Source organism: Crinia signifera, chromosome 2 (genome assembly GCF_055691185.1).
Source record: "Crinia signifera chromosome 2, ASM5569118v1, whole genome shotgun sequence".
In the NCBI taxonomy this organism is placed as follows: Eukaryota; Metazoa; Chordata; class Amphibia; order Anura; family Myobatrachidae; genus Crinia; species Crinia signifera.
Window position 1 is genome coordinate 209,199,468 of NC_139218.1, and position 15,722 is coordinate 209,215,189.

Here is a 15,722-nt window from a genome sequence, read left to right on the forward strand (position 1 = left end):
TAGTGATATCTGCACACTGAGACGTGGACTGTGAAACTAGCTGCTGCACTAAACATAGTAACATAGAAATTTAGGTTGAAAAAAGACGTCAGTCCATCGAGTCCTAACCTATTTATCTAGTCTAAGCCATGACTCGACTGTCATAACTATATTATTCCCTTTATGTCCAAGAATTTATCCAGTTTTAGTTTAAACTCATTTATACACCTTTCATATCGCAACTAATTACCGGATACAAGCCGGTTTGACCCGGTAATTAGTGTGATGTGAAAGGGGTTAACGATTCACGAAAATGAATAGCAACACGGCAAAACAAACCCGTAAAAGACCTTACCGGTTCATTGCCATGTTGCTTGGCGATGTGAACGGGTTAAACGGGTCAAATGACCCGTTTCCCGTTCACACTATGCTTGGAGCAGCTCCAGCTCTAAGCGCTACCTCCTTTCCCGCCCACGATGATGTGCCAACTCCGCGCCGCGCCCCAGGATGACGTCAGGGAACCGGCAATAATGCGGGTTTGCTGTGGGGATGCGAACATCCCAAACTGCAGGTTCCGGCCGTGGCTGACCCGGTTCAAAACCCGGTGCAAACTGGCATTTTGCAATGTGAAAGCAGCATTATTGTACTCGCTGTTACCACATTTTGAAGAAACCCCTCCTTAATTCCGTACGGAGTTTCAATGCGTGCCCGCGCGTACTAAGTGCAGTCTTCTTACTGAATAAGTCTGCTTCTAGTTCCTTATGATTTCCAATCCTGTATTTGAACATGAGAAAAACAGGTATGTAGTACCACTAGGGTAATAAGCAGGCGCTGTTTAGGGCTTAATTCAAATCTAGCAGCAGTTTTGGTAAAGGGGTTGTCAGCCCCTGGGATACAAAACATGAAAAAATAAATTTTAAAACTGCGCTTTTTGAGGAAGGAAATCACACAATAATTACAACCAATTTATTAAAAATAAATTAAAATACATAAAAAAACACGTTTAAATGAATAAATGTAATACATGATACACCTCAATTGTTTGATTGGCATATACATGGTGCAAGCCTTGAAAATGATCCCCTTAAGTTGAATGGGGGTATTATTGGAAAGCACCCCAGTAGACCTTCATATACGGATCCTGTTCCTATTGGACTCCAAATGGGCAAAAGATGAGGAAGATACACTGTCCTTGCTTGTATTAAATGTAAATCCCCGATTGGTAGCAAAGTCCTCTTTTTGTGTCCTGGTTCAGGTATCCGTGTGGAAAGTTTGGCTTTGTTCCACGGCCACACTGGGAAGGAGAAGGTGGGGGTGCTGTAGACTGATGCGTTTCGCTGGGTATCCCCCAGCCTTTTTAAAGGTGGCTTCCCTTTGGAGGTCTCTCCATATTTATACCTAGGGCCAATATGGCCTCCTAATTGCACCAGCTGTTTACTGTTTGTTCATATACAATTAATCACTATAAAATGACATTTATTTATTCATTTGAACATCATGTGTTTATGATCATTTCATATTATTACAGACAAGCAATTTTTATAAAATCTTAAAAATAGAAAGCAGACATTTGAATAATTAACTGACAATATACTATTATTCCCCTATCGTTGCACCTATAAATGCAACAATAGAGGATTAATAGTATATTGTCAGTTAAGACTGTCATGTGACAATAACATATGAGTCACATGACCGGGATTTCAGCAGAGCTGTGGTTAATTATTCAAATGTCTGTGTTCAAGGCTTGCACCATTTATATGCCAATCAAAGCACAATTGAGGTGTATAATGTATTACATTTATTCATTTAAATGTGTTTTTTTTTCATGTATTTTAATTTATTTTTAATAAATTGTTTGGTATTATTGTGTGATTTCTTGGTACTTGTGTATTATCAGGGCGCCCGATTTAATGTAAATCGAATACGATATCCGATTTGCGGCCGATTTTTGGCCGATTCGATCTGCTATGCGATTTAGCGGCCGATTTGCGGCTGATTTTCGACCGATTTTTTGCAGATTTTCGGCCATTTCCTGGCGATTTGCATGCTATTCCATCCTTGCACACCCCCAGGTACTATGTGATGGTATGCGATGCAATTTTCGGGGAACTCCCCTGATTGTACAATTAAATATCGCATAGCATTGCATGCCAGCAAGTGGCATGCGATGCGATTCGTAATGTTAAATGCACCCCCATTGTCAACGACACCCCCACTATCAACGCCAACCCGAAGCGTGGTGAGCGCAGCGAGCCCGCGAGGGGCGGCGGTACGCGTCCTCCGACCTTTTCATACCCCCACTATCCACGTCGGCGTTGAGTTGTTTTTAGAAAGTCACCGAGCCCGAATCGTGGCGAGCGCAGCGAGCACCGCGTGGGGACACGGATTACTTTACATGTATGCTGCGCTCGCCACGCTTCAGGCTCGGTGGCTCGCTGCGCTCACCACACTATCTAAGATCAACTCCGCACCGACGTGGATAGTGGGGGTATGAAAAAGTCGGAGGACGCGTACCGCCGCCCCTCGCGGGCTCGCTGCACTCACCACGCTTCAGGTTGGCGTTTATAGTGGGGTGGCATTGACAATGGGGGTGCATTTAACATTGTAAGCACCTATCAGGGTGCTTGTACAATTAAAAATCGAATCGCATCACATGCATCGCATGGCATGCATCGCATGCCGCTATATTGCATGTGATGCGATGCACTTCGATGGAAATCGGGGGTGTGCAAGGTGTGCAATGATGGAACAGCATGCAAATCGGCTGGAAAAAGCGAAATATCGGCCGAAAATCGTCCAAAAATCGGCCGAAAATCGCATACGATTTTTGCATGCGATTTGTGGCCGATTTTCGGCCGATTTCGCGGGCGCCCTGATAATACACAAGTACCGATTTCTTTCCTCAAAAAGCACAGTTTTTACATTTCTTTTTTCTGTATTTGAACATACTAATCATATCTCCTCTCAACCTCCGTTTTCCAGTGTATACATATTCATCCTGGTTAGCCTATCTTCCAGTTCATTTATGTCTTTTTTAGGTGAAGTGCCCAGAACTGAACACAATACTCTAAGTGAACACGTACGATTAGGAAGGAACAGGTATATATCTGTGTATCTGTATATACCTGTGTATCCAGTGGCGTAAGTTCGTCCCAGTTGCCCGGAGGCAGAGCTATTTTTCAGCCGGAACGGTCCGGAACGCCGTTACTGAAGCTCAAATTAAAAATGACGTCATCAGGAACGGCGTTCCGGAACCTGCTCCAGGCCGCCCAGCACCCGCATCGCCTGCCCCAGGGGAGGCCGGCTCATAAAACACAGAACAGGGCCAGCCGCTCTCCCCTCTGGCCATCACAATCTCAGCGATTACCGGCAGTGTTGTGTGCAGTAGTATGGGGCAGTAAGCCAATCACAGCGCCCGCCCGCCAGCCAATCACAGCGCCCGCCCGCTCCGCCCTACGGCAACATCACTGTGATGACAGGGCAGCCAATTGGAGCATAACGGCGACGAGCCAATAGGAGGAGAGCGCGCCGGTGATGCAGGAAGGGCGTGCCTTGTGAAGCCTGAGGAGAAGAGAGAGATGCCCGGCTGGAAGTCCAGATACTGCACCTGCTTCTGTGTGAGTTACGGAGTGATGGGGCTGAGGTTGGGGAGGCTGTGGCTGGGCCATAAAGTGGGGGATAGTGGAGGCTGCATGGCCAGTGAGGTAATAGCATAACCAGGTTAGGGCATCAATGGGCCCCCAGCAGCGGTTACACCCCCACCATTTATCCCTCATGCAGTGACTGCCACCAACTGGACCCCCCCCCCATTCAGGCTCAAGCTAAGGCATTCCAGGCATGCTGAGGCTTCTAGTCCTACATATGGGGAGGGGCATTGAGCATGTAGGTAAGTGGCACTTATGTGTCAAATGTGTAATGGGCATCTCTGTGTGGGCCATATGTTTAATGGGCATCTCTGTGTGTGGCCTATGTTTAATGGGCATCTCTGTATGTGGCATATGTATAATGGGCATCTTTGTGTGTGGCATGTGTATAATGGCCATCACGGTGTGTGGCATATGTATAACGGGCATCTCTGTGTGTGGCATATGTATAACGGGCATCTGTGTGTGGCATATGTATAACGGGCATCTGTGTGTGGCATATGTATAATGGCCATCACGGTGTGTGGCATATGTATAATGGGCATCTCTGTGTGTGGCATATGTATAACGGGCATCTCTGTGTGTGGCATATGTATAATGGCCATCACGGTGTGTGGCATATGTATAACGGGCATCTCTGTGTGTGTGGCATATGTATAATGGCCATCACGGTGTGTGGCATATGAATAATGGCCATCACGGTGTGTGGCATATATATAATGGTCATCACGGTGTGTGGCATATGTATAATGGCCATCACGGTGTGTGGCATATGTATAATGGCCATCACGGTGTGTGGCATATGTATAATGGGCATCACGGTGTGTGGCATATGTATAATGGAGCATCACGTGTGGGGCATATGTATAATGGGAATCTCTGTGTGTGGCATATGTATAATAAGCGTGACGGAGTGAGGAATTATGTTTTTCTTTCTTTTTTCCTTTTTCCCTTTTTTATGTAATGCCCCGCCCCCTTTTGTAGCTCCTCCCACATCACCGCCCACTTTCTGCCCCCACCCACAGTTCCTGAACCTATTTTCCTACAAAAATAGCACTGCCTGGAGGCAGGATAAATATTGGTCTCCCCCCCCCCCCCCCCCCCCCACACACACACACACACAAACACACACTCTGCACCTTACATACAGTAAATATATATGAATGTAATGTATATTATGTTTAAAAATAAAGAAACTGTGACTTCTATGGTACTGCTGGGAGGGAGAGTCAGCCACAGAAGTGATATCAATGGCTTTCAATTAACTGATTAAAACCTGCAGGAGAGGAGAGTTGCCCCCTTGGGAGCAGGAGCCGGGCGGCAGATGACTCCATTGCCTCCCAGAGTTCTGCCTCTTTGGTGGGACAAGACATCCCCCAGCCAGCAACAGTCATGGACCACATTTAGAATGCTTTTGTCTTCAAGTACCATTTGTAGCCCGTTTCTGAAAACTCAAGGCCCCAAGAAAAGGACATCAAAAAGCTAGACGCATCTTTTCGTAGCCTCCTGCAGCCAGCGTAACTTTCCATGGCGACACAAGTTCAGTCCCACTGCACCAAAGCTCAGGACTTTCTGGCTCTGTAGATGTCAAATTGCAGGACCAAGCATAGGCTGAAACTTGTCTATCACAACATGGGGCCTTATTCTGGTCGATGCGTAATTTTCCGAATTCTTTCGGATGGCGTTTTTTTAGCCGTCTGCGCATGCGTGGGCAACGCTATGCGCATGTGCCACACAAGGTCTCCGTACTCGTTCTCACTAATACCGTACATAAAAGTGCACCGTATTCACTCGGGAAATATGGGCGTAATATGGGCGTCATTCGGAAGTACACAGGGGCATAGTTTCAAAGTGGGCTAAACTGGGCGTAAACATGGGAGTGCACTAATTCTGGTAGGCGTGCATTCGGACAGAACACCGACTGCACATGAACCAAAAGGCAGGAAATATGCGGTCTTCAAAAGCAAGTATTGCTTTGCGGACACCACTCGGTCATGCGCTAGGCATTTGGAACGCCCAATCAGTACGGCCGCACCTGAACCAATGTCAGCTGAACACAATACAATCCACTCCTTTACTCATTACTCATTAATTACACTCTTTTCATTGCTTCAATTGGAACCATTGCAGCTTAAATGGACCATTACAAAACACACAAATCTATGCTAAAAGCACGGCTGCATTTTTTACACACATTTACACTGCAAGCAATGGACAGAACTTGCTATCACTAATATAAATGTATATGTCACTTTTACATTCACCAATAACAGCACACATTTGGGGATAAAAAGAAAAATTGGTACTTGTGTAGTTTCACGGCGCCAGCATGGCGCCGTGCTACTTCCGGGTGTACGCTCGCCACGAAATATGTCCAAAAAAGTAACTTAACTCCATGCCAACATGGATAGTTCATACCTCCACTATCCATGTTGGCATGGAGTTGATTTTAAATAGCGTGGCGAGCGTAGCGAGCCACCGAGCCTGCAGCATGGGCGAGCGAAGCGAGCCCTGCAAGGGGACTCAGACGCACGGCGCCATGCTGGCACCATGAAACTACACAAGTACCGAAAAATTTATTACAGGAAGATTTAAAACATAACATTTTAAAAGCATGTTCTTTGGCACATGCCAAAAATTAAAGTTACCATAACAGGAATTTTAAACCAAAAAAAAAAAAAAAACACAAATGTATTCTTTGCAAACATAACCACAGCAGAATCATTAAGAACACATTAGGTGGCTTCACAAGAAAAGTATACCACCAACACTTCAAGTACAGCAGACAGTAATGGTAGCCGAAAGAGGGCAACAGGGGAACCAAACAAAACATTCGAACCGAGGGCAAATGTGGGTACCCTGTGCACGGGATCGGGTTGCACACAGGAAGCTGACACACACAGCTAAATTAAAGATTTGGGAAGACATAAGGGTGGAGATTAATGTGGACACAAGTTCATTTGCAGGACTTTTTGGCCGTGGTAGGGCCCTTGCCACGTGCAGCAGCTCCTCGGCCACGGCCACGTTGGGATGGTGTGGCAGGTGAAGCAGATGCTGTTGAAGGGGGGGATGGTGTTCCTCTTCTGCCAGCAGGGAGTGCTGGTGTTGGAAATGCACCAGAAACGACTGACAATAGGGCCCTATTGGTGGTAACTAGCTCCACCATAAGCTCATTATGGTGGAGGAGGAGGTCATTTTGGCGCAGGGCTTGATCTGCCAGCACCTGCAGGCTGGCAGCTATGGCCTGCTGAGTGCCAGCCATGGCCTGCTGGGTGTCAGCAATTGTCTGCTGGCTCCCAGCAATTGCCTGCTGGCTCCCAGCTCTTGCCTGCTGGGTGCTGACAATACCCTGCATGACCTCCTCGGTCCTACGCAGCCGCTCTGATGCTAACTCTCCCTACTGGCGAATCTGCCCAAGCATCTGCACCCACCTGTCCAAATCCTGTGTGGCCGTTGGCTGCTGCTGCTGCACATGGCTGCCACTGGTGGCAGGTGGCACTGACTCCTCGACCTCCTCAAGAGATTCACAACCAAACGGTGGGGATGCTGCTGAAAGAGAAACTTACAATTACAACACATTCCTTGAAAATTTGTACAAACTACTTATGCCATGCAAACAAATTACCTTCTAAATCAGCAGCAAAAACGTCCACTGGGGCCTCACTATCCATGTTGCTCACCCCCCGGACCTCCTCAATTGCTATACAGCCCTCAGCCATCTCCTCCAGGGGGGTGAGCTTCAGGCGGCCTGGCATGGGGCCAGCCCCAGAGGTGTGGCTGTGTTCCCACCGTTTGGCCTTTTTTTTCTTGAGGTTGGTTTTGAAGTTATGCCACCTGCAACCAAAGTTTACATATTATTACATGTCACTCCTGACAATTGATGTAGCATCCATTGCAATCTGCTACAGATTACATCATGTGCTTCATTCCACATAACTTACATTATGTTAAACTATAAAACCAACCCTTAGAAGATACATTCACACTCACCCTACAATAAATATAGACTAAGTGACATGGCAATCATGTCTGTTGCTCCTAGCAACGTGACCGACCATTTACCGACTCCATCTAGCATCTAAAAAAACCTTACTGGTCTTGTTCTGCTCAAATGTAACACACTTGAACTTGCCTCTTCTTCACATGCTCCGCCTCACGAACTTGTGGAGCTACCGCATTAATCTCCACAGTTATGTCCTCCCAAATCTTCCATCTCCTTGTGTGTGTCAACCTCTCCTGTGGACACTCTATCCAATCCCGTGCACGGGGTACCAGTATGGCAAGCTCCTGCGGTTCGAATGCCATGTTCCTGCTGCTTGGTTCCTCTGTTGGCCTCTTTCGGCCACGGCCACCAGTCGCTGTACTTGAAGTGCTGGCCAGGCTACTCTCTTGGGAAGCCACCTGCTGTGTTCCCAATGATTCTGCTGAGGCAGAAGATGGCCCAGCTGCAGATTGGGTATCTGTCGATTGGCCTGCTGTTGATGGCCCAGCTGCCTGCTCACCTCCCAATGGCTGGTCTCTGGTGAGGGGCACATAGGAGGTGCTGGAGTCCAGGCGAGCTAGGAGGCCCTGATACTCCTGTTCTCCCTCTGATTGAGAACCAGACATGTTTGCAACACCATTTTGTTTTTCTAGCACACCTTTATATACACATTTCTGTCATTGGCGTACATCAGCCACACCCTGCGTTCTTTGCGGCTGCGGTCCGTACGGCTACGTACACCGTGCGGCGCTTAGGCCACGCCCTTACCAGCGGACAAACAAAAGTACAAAACCAGGCATACTTTCAAAGTCTGATTTTGTACTTATTGGCAGATTTGAACACCAATAAACACCTACAACTTTGGCCAGACATAAAATCTATATGTAAATGTTCATTTGTACTGTGCACTTGTTTGGTATGTACAACAAATGACACTAACCCATTCCATATGTTAATCCAGTCCACAACTCATGCATTAGTAATCACTGCTTGCATCCAAATCACATGTGATAGGCCTATAAATATTGCCTTGATGCTAGGTACATAAATGGCACCATGGGAAAGGGAAAAGGTATAGCACTGTTTTGTATGTTAGTGGTATATTGCTTTCTGACCACTAAGGCTGACTAATGTAGTACCTTGTACAGATATGTGTAACTGTATATTGTGGCACACTATTTCACCTGTTGTTTTCTGCCATGTTTGGTGATTACATTGGTTTTCAAACTTTCACCCTGTCTGTTTTGAATATACTAAGTACTGCCAAGGTTAGCTCAGCGATGCCAACCTACAGCAAGTGTTGTTTGGCTATGCGATGTTTTAGCCGTTTGTTGTGGCGTATACACGCTGTTAATGTTAAAATGATCAATAAAGTTATTAACAAATTTCACTGTGAACAACCAATTACAGGACATGATTGGTTGTATTGTGCCATTGCTAAGATGGCGGCCTATGGCAGAGCAGCCCCATTTTCGCCTCAGACATTGGTCTCCGTTATGGAGAGAAGGCTGGGCCGTGCGGGGCCTTTTATAACAAATCGCCAGAAGCGTAGTGCTTATGCAGCGGCCCACCGCCGAATATTCGCCCGCACCCAGGTGCGGAGGACCATCGCCCAGCTGGAGAGGCGATGGTCAGACCTCCGGAGGCGACAGCCAGATTTGCTCCAGCAAATCAGGGGCAGGATTGCTCAATGTGAGTGTTTACACAATGAATGCACATTTTTACATGATTGCTTACATGTCAATAAGGTAAACTGGCTGATCATGAGTTTACATGCCATACACTATGGGCCTTATTTTGGTTCATTCTTTCTGACAAAATCCTTCTTAGATGGGCAAAACCATGTGCACTGCAGGTGGGGCAGATGTAACATGTGCAGAGAGAATTAGATTTGGGTGGGGTTTTACTTCAAAGTGAGATCTATATTGCAGTGTAAAAATAAAGCAGCCAGTATTTACCCTGCACAGAAACAAAATAACTCACCCAAATCTAATTCTCTATGCACGTTACATCTGCCCCCCCTGCAGTGCACATGGTTTTGTCCATCTAAGAAGGATTTTGTCAGAAAGAATGAACCAAAATAAGGCCCTATATGTGTGCTACTTCCTCTTTGACATGCAGTCATGTGGATATAATATGTAATTATATAGGATTATTGATTGATGCATACAATGGGCCAGATGTATTAAGCTTTAACAAGAGATAAATGCAAGGGTGATAAGGAGAGATAAACGTCCATCCAATCACATCATAACTGCCATGTTACAGGCTGTGTTTGAAAAAAGTCAGCAAGGAGCTGATTGGCTGGACATTTATCTCTACTTATCACCCTCGCATTTATCGCTTGTTAAGGTTTAATACATCTGCCCCAATGACCCTTAATTGGCACTAATGTTTCTTTTCTCCAACACAGCACGGGATCGAGCACGACAGGCCCGGGAGGAGGCAGAGGTGGGGCAGGCCCGGGAGGAGGTGCCGGAGGAGATGGAGGAGGAGGTGGTGCTGGAGGAAGTGGAGGCGGAGGAGGTGCCGGAGGAAGTGGAGGTGGAGGAGGTGGTGGAGGAAGTGGTGGAGGAAGTGGTGGTGGAGGAAGTGGAGGAAGTGGAGGAGGAGGAGGTGGTGGTGGTGGAGGAGGCCAGGAATGAAGTGGAGGAGGTCGAGCCAGAGGAGGAGGAGGCCTGTGAGGTGGTGCAGGCGGATGAAAGTGGTATGTATACATAATGCATCATGATTCATTTTTTGGACTACTATTTGTTATGTAGCACTGGTGATTCAATTGTGTTTTACAATAGTATAAAGTCATAACACAAACTGGGTACCAACAGACACACTTAGGGGTTAGATAGGGTGACCAAGTCGTCCCTTTCATCCTGGATACATCTTAATTACACAGGTTCTGGGGATGGCTTTCAGCTCGATTTTAACTGCCACTGAACCTGTGTAGTTAATCTGGATCCTGGATTAAAGGGATGACTTGCTCATCTAAGGGTTACATGCCCCTGCTGCAAGCGTACAATCTTTAGCCTCATATAGGTGAATAGAGTTTACAGTTGATTGATATTTCTAAACTAGATTAAGTATAGCATAAATGGAGTATGGACAGGCGTGGCTTAGAATGGAGTCACAAGTGGTCAGTGCACCTGGGCCCTCCTCTAGCTAGCCGCGCCCTGTGGTTGGCATGTATTTTTGCAAACATGATTGTTGGTTGATTTTGTCTTAATAATGATTTTGTGCATGGGAGTGGGTTAGTGCTGCAGCTTCACCTAACTGGCAATATGACAATGATTTATGGAGCAGACCATCAGCAGCCAAGCCATCCATGATTGCACAAGTGTACTGTGCATTCCTGAGAGTTGACTAAGTCCCATGCCACGTTGCATCAGGGAACAGACACTGAGCGGTTTTTGATGAGTTGTTATTGGTGGAGCTCATTACATGCTTCTCATAGCTTAGTCATGGGTGGGTTGTGATTCAGAAGGAGCACTATGACTGTGAGGTCTTCTACAGAGTCAAGGGTAGAGGGACAAAAACAGGCTTTCCATTTAGTATGTATGCATGTATGTATATATGTATGTATGTGTCATATATATTTATATATGTGTCTATATACATATATATATATATATATACAGTATATATATATATATGTCACCTTGCATTTATTAGATTTATGTATGACTATGTCAAATGTATTCATGAATATCATTACTAATTTTACCCCCTTTAACATGCCCACAGATGAGCCTACCCAAGCAGATGAGGGTGTCCGTGGGGCCCTCCTGCGGCTGAGGAATCACCTACACCTCGTCCTTGCAGACCTGCAGGACTTAACTGATCTCCTGCTATAAAGTTTTATTTTCCTATTTTTGAGTTTTCTAAATTTACTGTAAAAAATAAATAGTTGTTCACAGTTAGAAGTTGTCTGTGTGTTTTTTTTTAACATTAAAGAGTATGGGGGAAATTTACTAAAGGAAATTTGTATAAAAATAGGTGTATTTGTATCCAGAAATACACTTATTTTTGACATTTACTATGCCGAAAATACGGCAATTCATATTCATATTGATGTGCTATCAATACGAATACGAATTGCCGTATTTTTGGCATAGTAAGGGGGAAATTTACCAAAATGGATTCGTAGAAAAAAGGTGTATTCGTAGGGAGAAATACACCTTTTTTTTACGAATTTGTATTTTCGGGATTTACAATCCCAAAAATACAACAATTCGTAGTCCAAAAGATGGAACATTCGTATTTGTAGTTACAAATACGAATGCCCTACACCATCGATAGGATACGACAGAAATCACCATTCAAAAGAATGGTGGTTTCTGATTTACTAAGCAGCCGTACTGATAATACGGCTGCTTAGTGGTGTAAAACACCCACGCAAATACGACAGGAAAATAGAACACCATTTTCCTGTTCTATTTGCGTTTTAGCCTGCACGGATCAGTCAGATCCGTGCAGGCTTCAGTGTAAAAAAAATAGAAAAATTAAATAAATTAAAAAAAAAACGGCGTGGGGTCCCCCCCACAGCCGAAACCAGCACCAGGCTGACAGAGCCTGGAGCCGGTAATTAAAAATCAGGGAACCCGACAAATAGGGGCTCCCCGATTTTTAACAACCAGCCCCAGGCTCCAGGTCCGGGGCTGGTTCCCAAAATACGGGGGACAAAATGACTAGGGGTCCCCCGTATTTTAAGAACCAGCCCCAGGCAAAACCAGCCAGCAGGGTAATGCCACAGCCGGGGGGAGACTTTTTATGCAAGTCCCCCCGGCCAAAGCATTAACCCTACCGACCAGTCAGCCTGGCCAGGGGCCCTGGGGGAGTGGGGACCCCCCCAATAAAGGGGTCCCCCCCCTCCAGGACTTACCTGACCAGGCTGAAGCCTGGTGCTGTCCTCGATGCCCCTGGGCGGTGGGCATCGAGCTGATAGTTGTGTAAAAAATAGAAGAAACCATTGTTTTTTACTGTGGCACTACAAGTGCCAGCAAGCCTCCCCAGCAAGCTGGGACTTGGAGAACCACAAGTCCCAGCCTGCTGGGCATTAAAGGGCCCGCTGGGTCTTGTAGTGCCACAGTAAAAAAAATAGTTAAATAAAACACACTGACACACATTTTAAATAAAAGTTTAATACATACAAAACACACATACTGATACTTACCTAGCTTGATCCCGTTGGTAGGTCGCTGGCTCCGGTGTCGGCGGCTCCGTGACGGCGGCTCCGTTGTCGGCGGCTCCGTGTCGGCGGCTCCGGGGTCGTCGGCGTCCTGTCCGAAGATAATCCATGTTGGACCTGTGGAAGGAAATCCTACTCACCCAGGTCCTGCATGGATGATCTTCGTTCTTCATCCGTCGACATCCCGGTCTTCTGACAGCTGCTGGCGACTTCCAGCAGCTGTCGGCATCTTCCGCGACGCTCCCCGGCTTTCAGAGCCGGAGAGAGAACCTTCCTGGTCGGCGTCTGGGCTCAGAATGAATTCTGGCCAATCAGGAGCCGCCTAGCCGCCTAGCGGCCAATCAGGAAAGACCTTTCCTGATTGGCCGCTAGGCGGCTAGGCGGCTCCTGATTGGCCAGAATTCATTCTGAGCCCAGACGCCGACCAGGAAGGTTCTCTCTCCGGCTCTGAAAGCCGGGGAGCGTCGCGGAAGATGCCGACAGCTGCTGGAAGTCGCCAGCAGCTGTCAGAAGACCGGGATGTCGACGGATGAAGAACGAAGATCATCCATGCAGGACCTGGGTGAGTAGGATTTCCTTCCACAGGTCCAACATGGATTATCTTCGGACAGGACGCCGACGACCCCGGAGCCGCCGACACGGAGCCGCCGACAACGGAGCCGCCGACACGGAGCCGCCGACACCGGAGCCAGCGACCTACCAACGGGATCAAGCTAGGTAAGTATCAGTATGTGTGTTTTGTATGTATTAAACTTTTATTTAAAATGTGTGTCAGTGTGTTTTATTTAACTATTTTTTTTACTGTGGCACTACAAGACCCAGCGGGCCCTTTAATGCCCAGCAGGCTGGGACTTGTGGTTCTCCAAGTCCCAGCTTGCTGGGGAGGCTTGCTGGCACTTGTAGTGCCACAGTAAAAAACAATGGTTTCTTCTATTTTTTACACAACTATCAGCTCGATGCCCACCGCCCAGGGGCATCGAGGACAGCACCAGGCTTCAGCCTGGTCAGGTAAGTCCTGGAGGGGGGGGACCCCTTTATTGGGGGGGTCCCCACTCCCCCAGGGCCCCTGGCCAGGCTGACTGGTCGGTAGTGTTAATGCTTTGGCCGGGGGGACTTGCATAAAAAGTCTCCCCCCGGCTGTGGCATTAGCCTGCTGGCTGGTTTTGCCTGGGGCTGGTTCTTAAAATACAGGGGACCCCTAGTCATTTTGTCCCCCGTATTTTGGGAACCAGCCCCAGAGCAGGAGCCTGGGGCTGGTTGTTAAAAATCGGGGAACCCCTATTTGTCGGGTTCCCTGATTTTTAATTACCGGCTCCAGGCTCTGTCAGCCTGGTGCTGGTTTCGGCTGTGGGGGGGACCCCACGCCGGTTTTTTTTTTATTTATTTATTTTTCTATTTTTTTTTACACATTGCAGCCTGCACGGATCTGACTGATCCGTGCAGACTGCTAGAAATAATTCGTATTAGCGGCCGTATATACGGCCGCTAATACGAATTCCTACGACATCGGTGGGTTACAAAGCAGTCGTATATGACTGCTTTGTAAATCCCCCTCCGGAACACGACTTTGCATACGACTTAAACAGTCGTATGCAGTCGTAGGGAAAATACCAATACGAAAAACTAGGTTTTTCATATTGGTAAATTTCCCCCCATATATCATGTGGGGTATTTTTTTTTATATTTTTTTTTATATTTTTTTTTTTTTTATTTGGAGTGGCATTTATTTGGATATTGCACCTAGGTTGAAGTCTATGTTTAAGCCATTGGGTTTGAGAGTATTGAGTTGGTAGATCCAGAACATCTCTCTTTTATCCAGGGTAGCCGTGAAGTCCCCTCCCCTCCAATTTCTTTTGGGGGCCTCAATAGCTGTAAATTTCAGTCCTTTGGGGTCACAGTTGTGTCTGTCTTTGAAGTGTGAGGACACACTGTGTTGTTCATATCCCCTTTTTATGTTTCTAACATGTTCGTACATTCTGGTGCCCAGAGATCTAGTTGTTCTGCCTATGTACTCTATGTTGCAGGGGCATTTTATAAGATATATTACTCCAGTTGAGTTGCATGTCAGATGTTCCTTGTATTTAAATGTTTTATTCACAGTGGTTGAATGCCAGGTGGTGTTGGCCTTAGTGCTCATGTCTGACATACATTTGCACCCTGCGCATCTACCACAGTGAAAAAAACCTAAGCTGTTGGTCAGGGTGCTCTGTAAGGAGTTTGAGGGTTTGATATGATTTTTTGTCAGTTTTTGTTTAAGGTCAGGGGCTTTTCTGAAAACTACCTTGGGTTGATCTTGAATGAGTGTTTTTAAATCTGTGTCGTCTTGCAAAATGTGCCAATGTTTCTTTAAAATCCTCTTGAGAGTGTGTGCTGATTGGTTGTATTGAGTGATAAATAGTGTGTTATTGTTGTCCGTGCTTAATGTCTTCTCTTTTATGGTCAGTGTGTCTTTCCGGTCTGTGTTGAGTATTTCTTGTTGTGCAGTCTCAACTAGTGTAGGGTTGTATTGTTTTTCCAGGAATTGTTGTTTGAGTTCGTCAGATTGTGTGTTGTAGTCTGTGGTCTTGGAACAGTTCCGCCTTATTCTGCGGAACTGTCCTTTGGGTATGTTATCAAGCCAAGGTCTGTGATGTCCGCTGTTATACAGTATGTAACTGTTGACATCAACAGCCTTTTTATATGTTTTGGTCTGAATGGTGTCGTGTTCTATGTAAATTTCCAAATCTAAAAATTGTACTGACTGTTTACTATAGTTAGTGGTGAATCTTAGGTTATTGTTGTTCGTGTTGAGTTGTTGTGTGAAATGTTGTATGGACTCTTCCGTCCCTCTCCAGATGAAAATTATGTTGTCAATATATCTCCGCCATAGGATCAAATTGTCGCTCCAGCCATGCTCACCCCAAATATGGTCCTCCTCCCATTTCCCCATAAA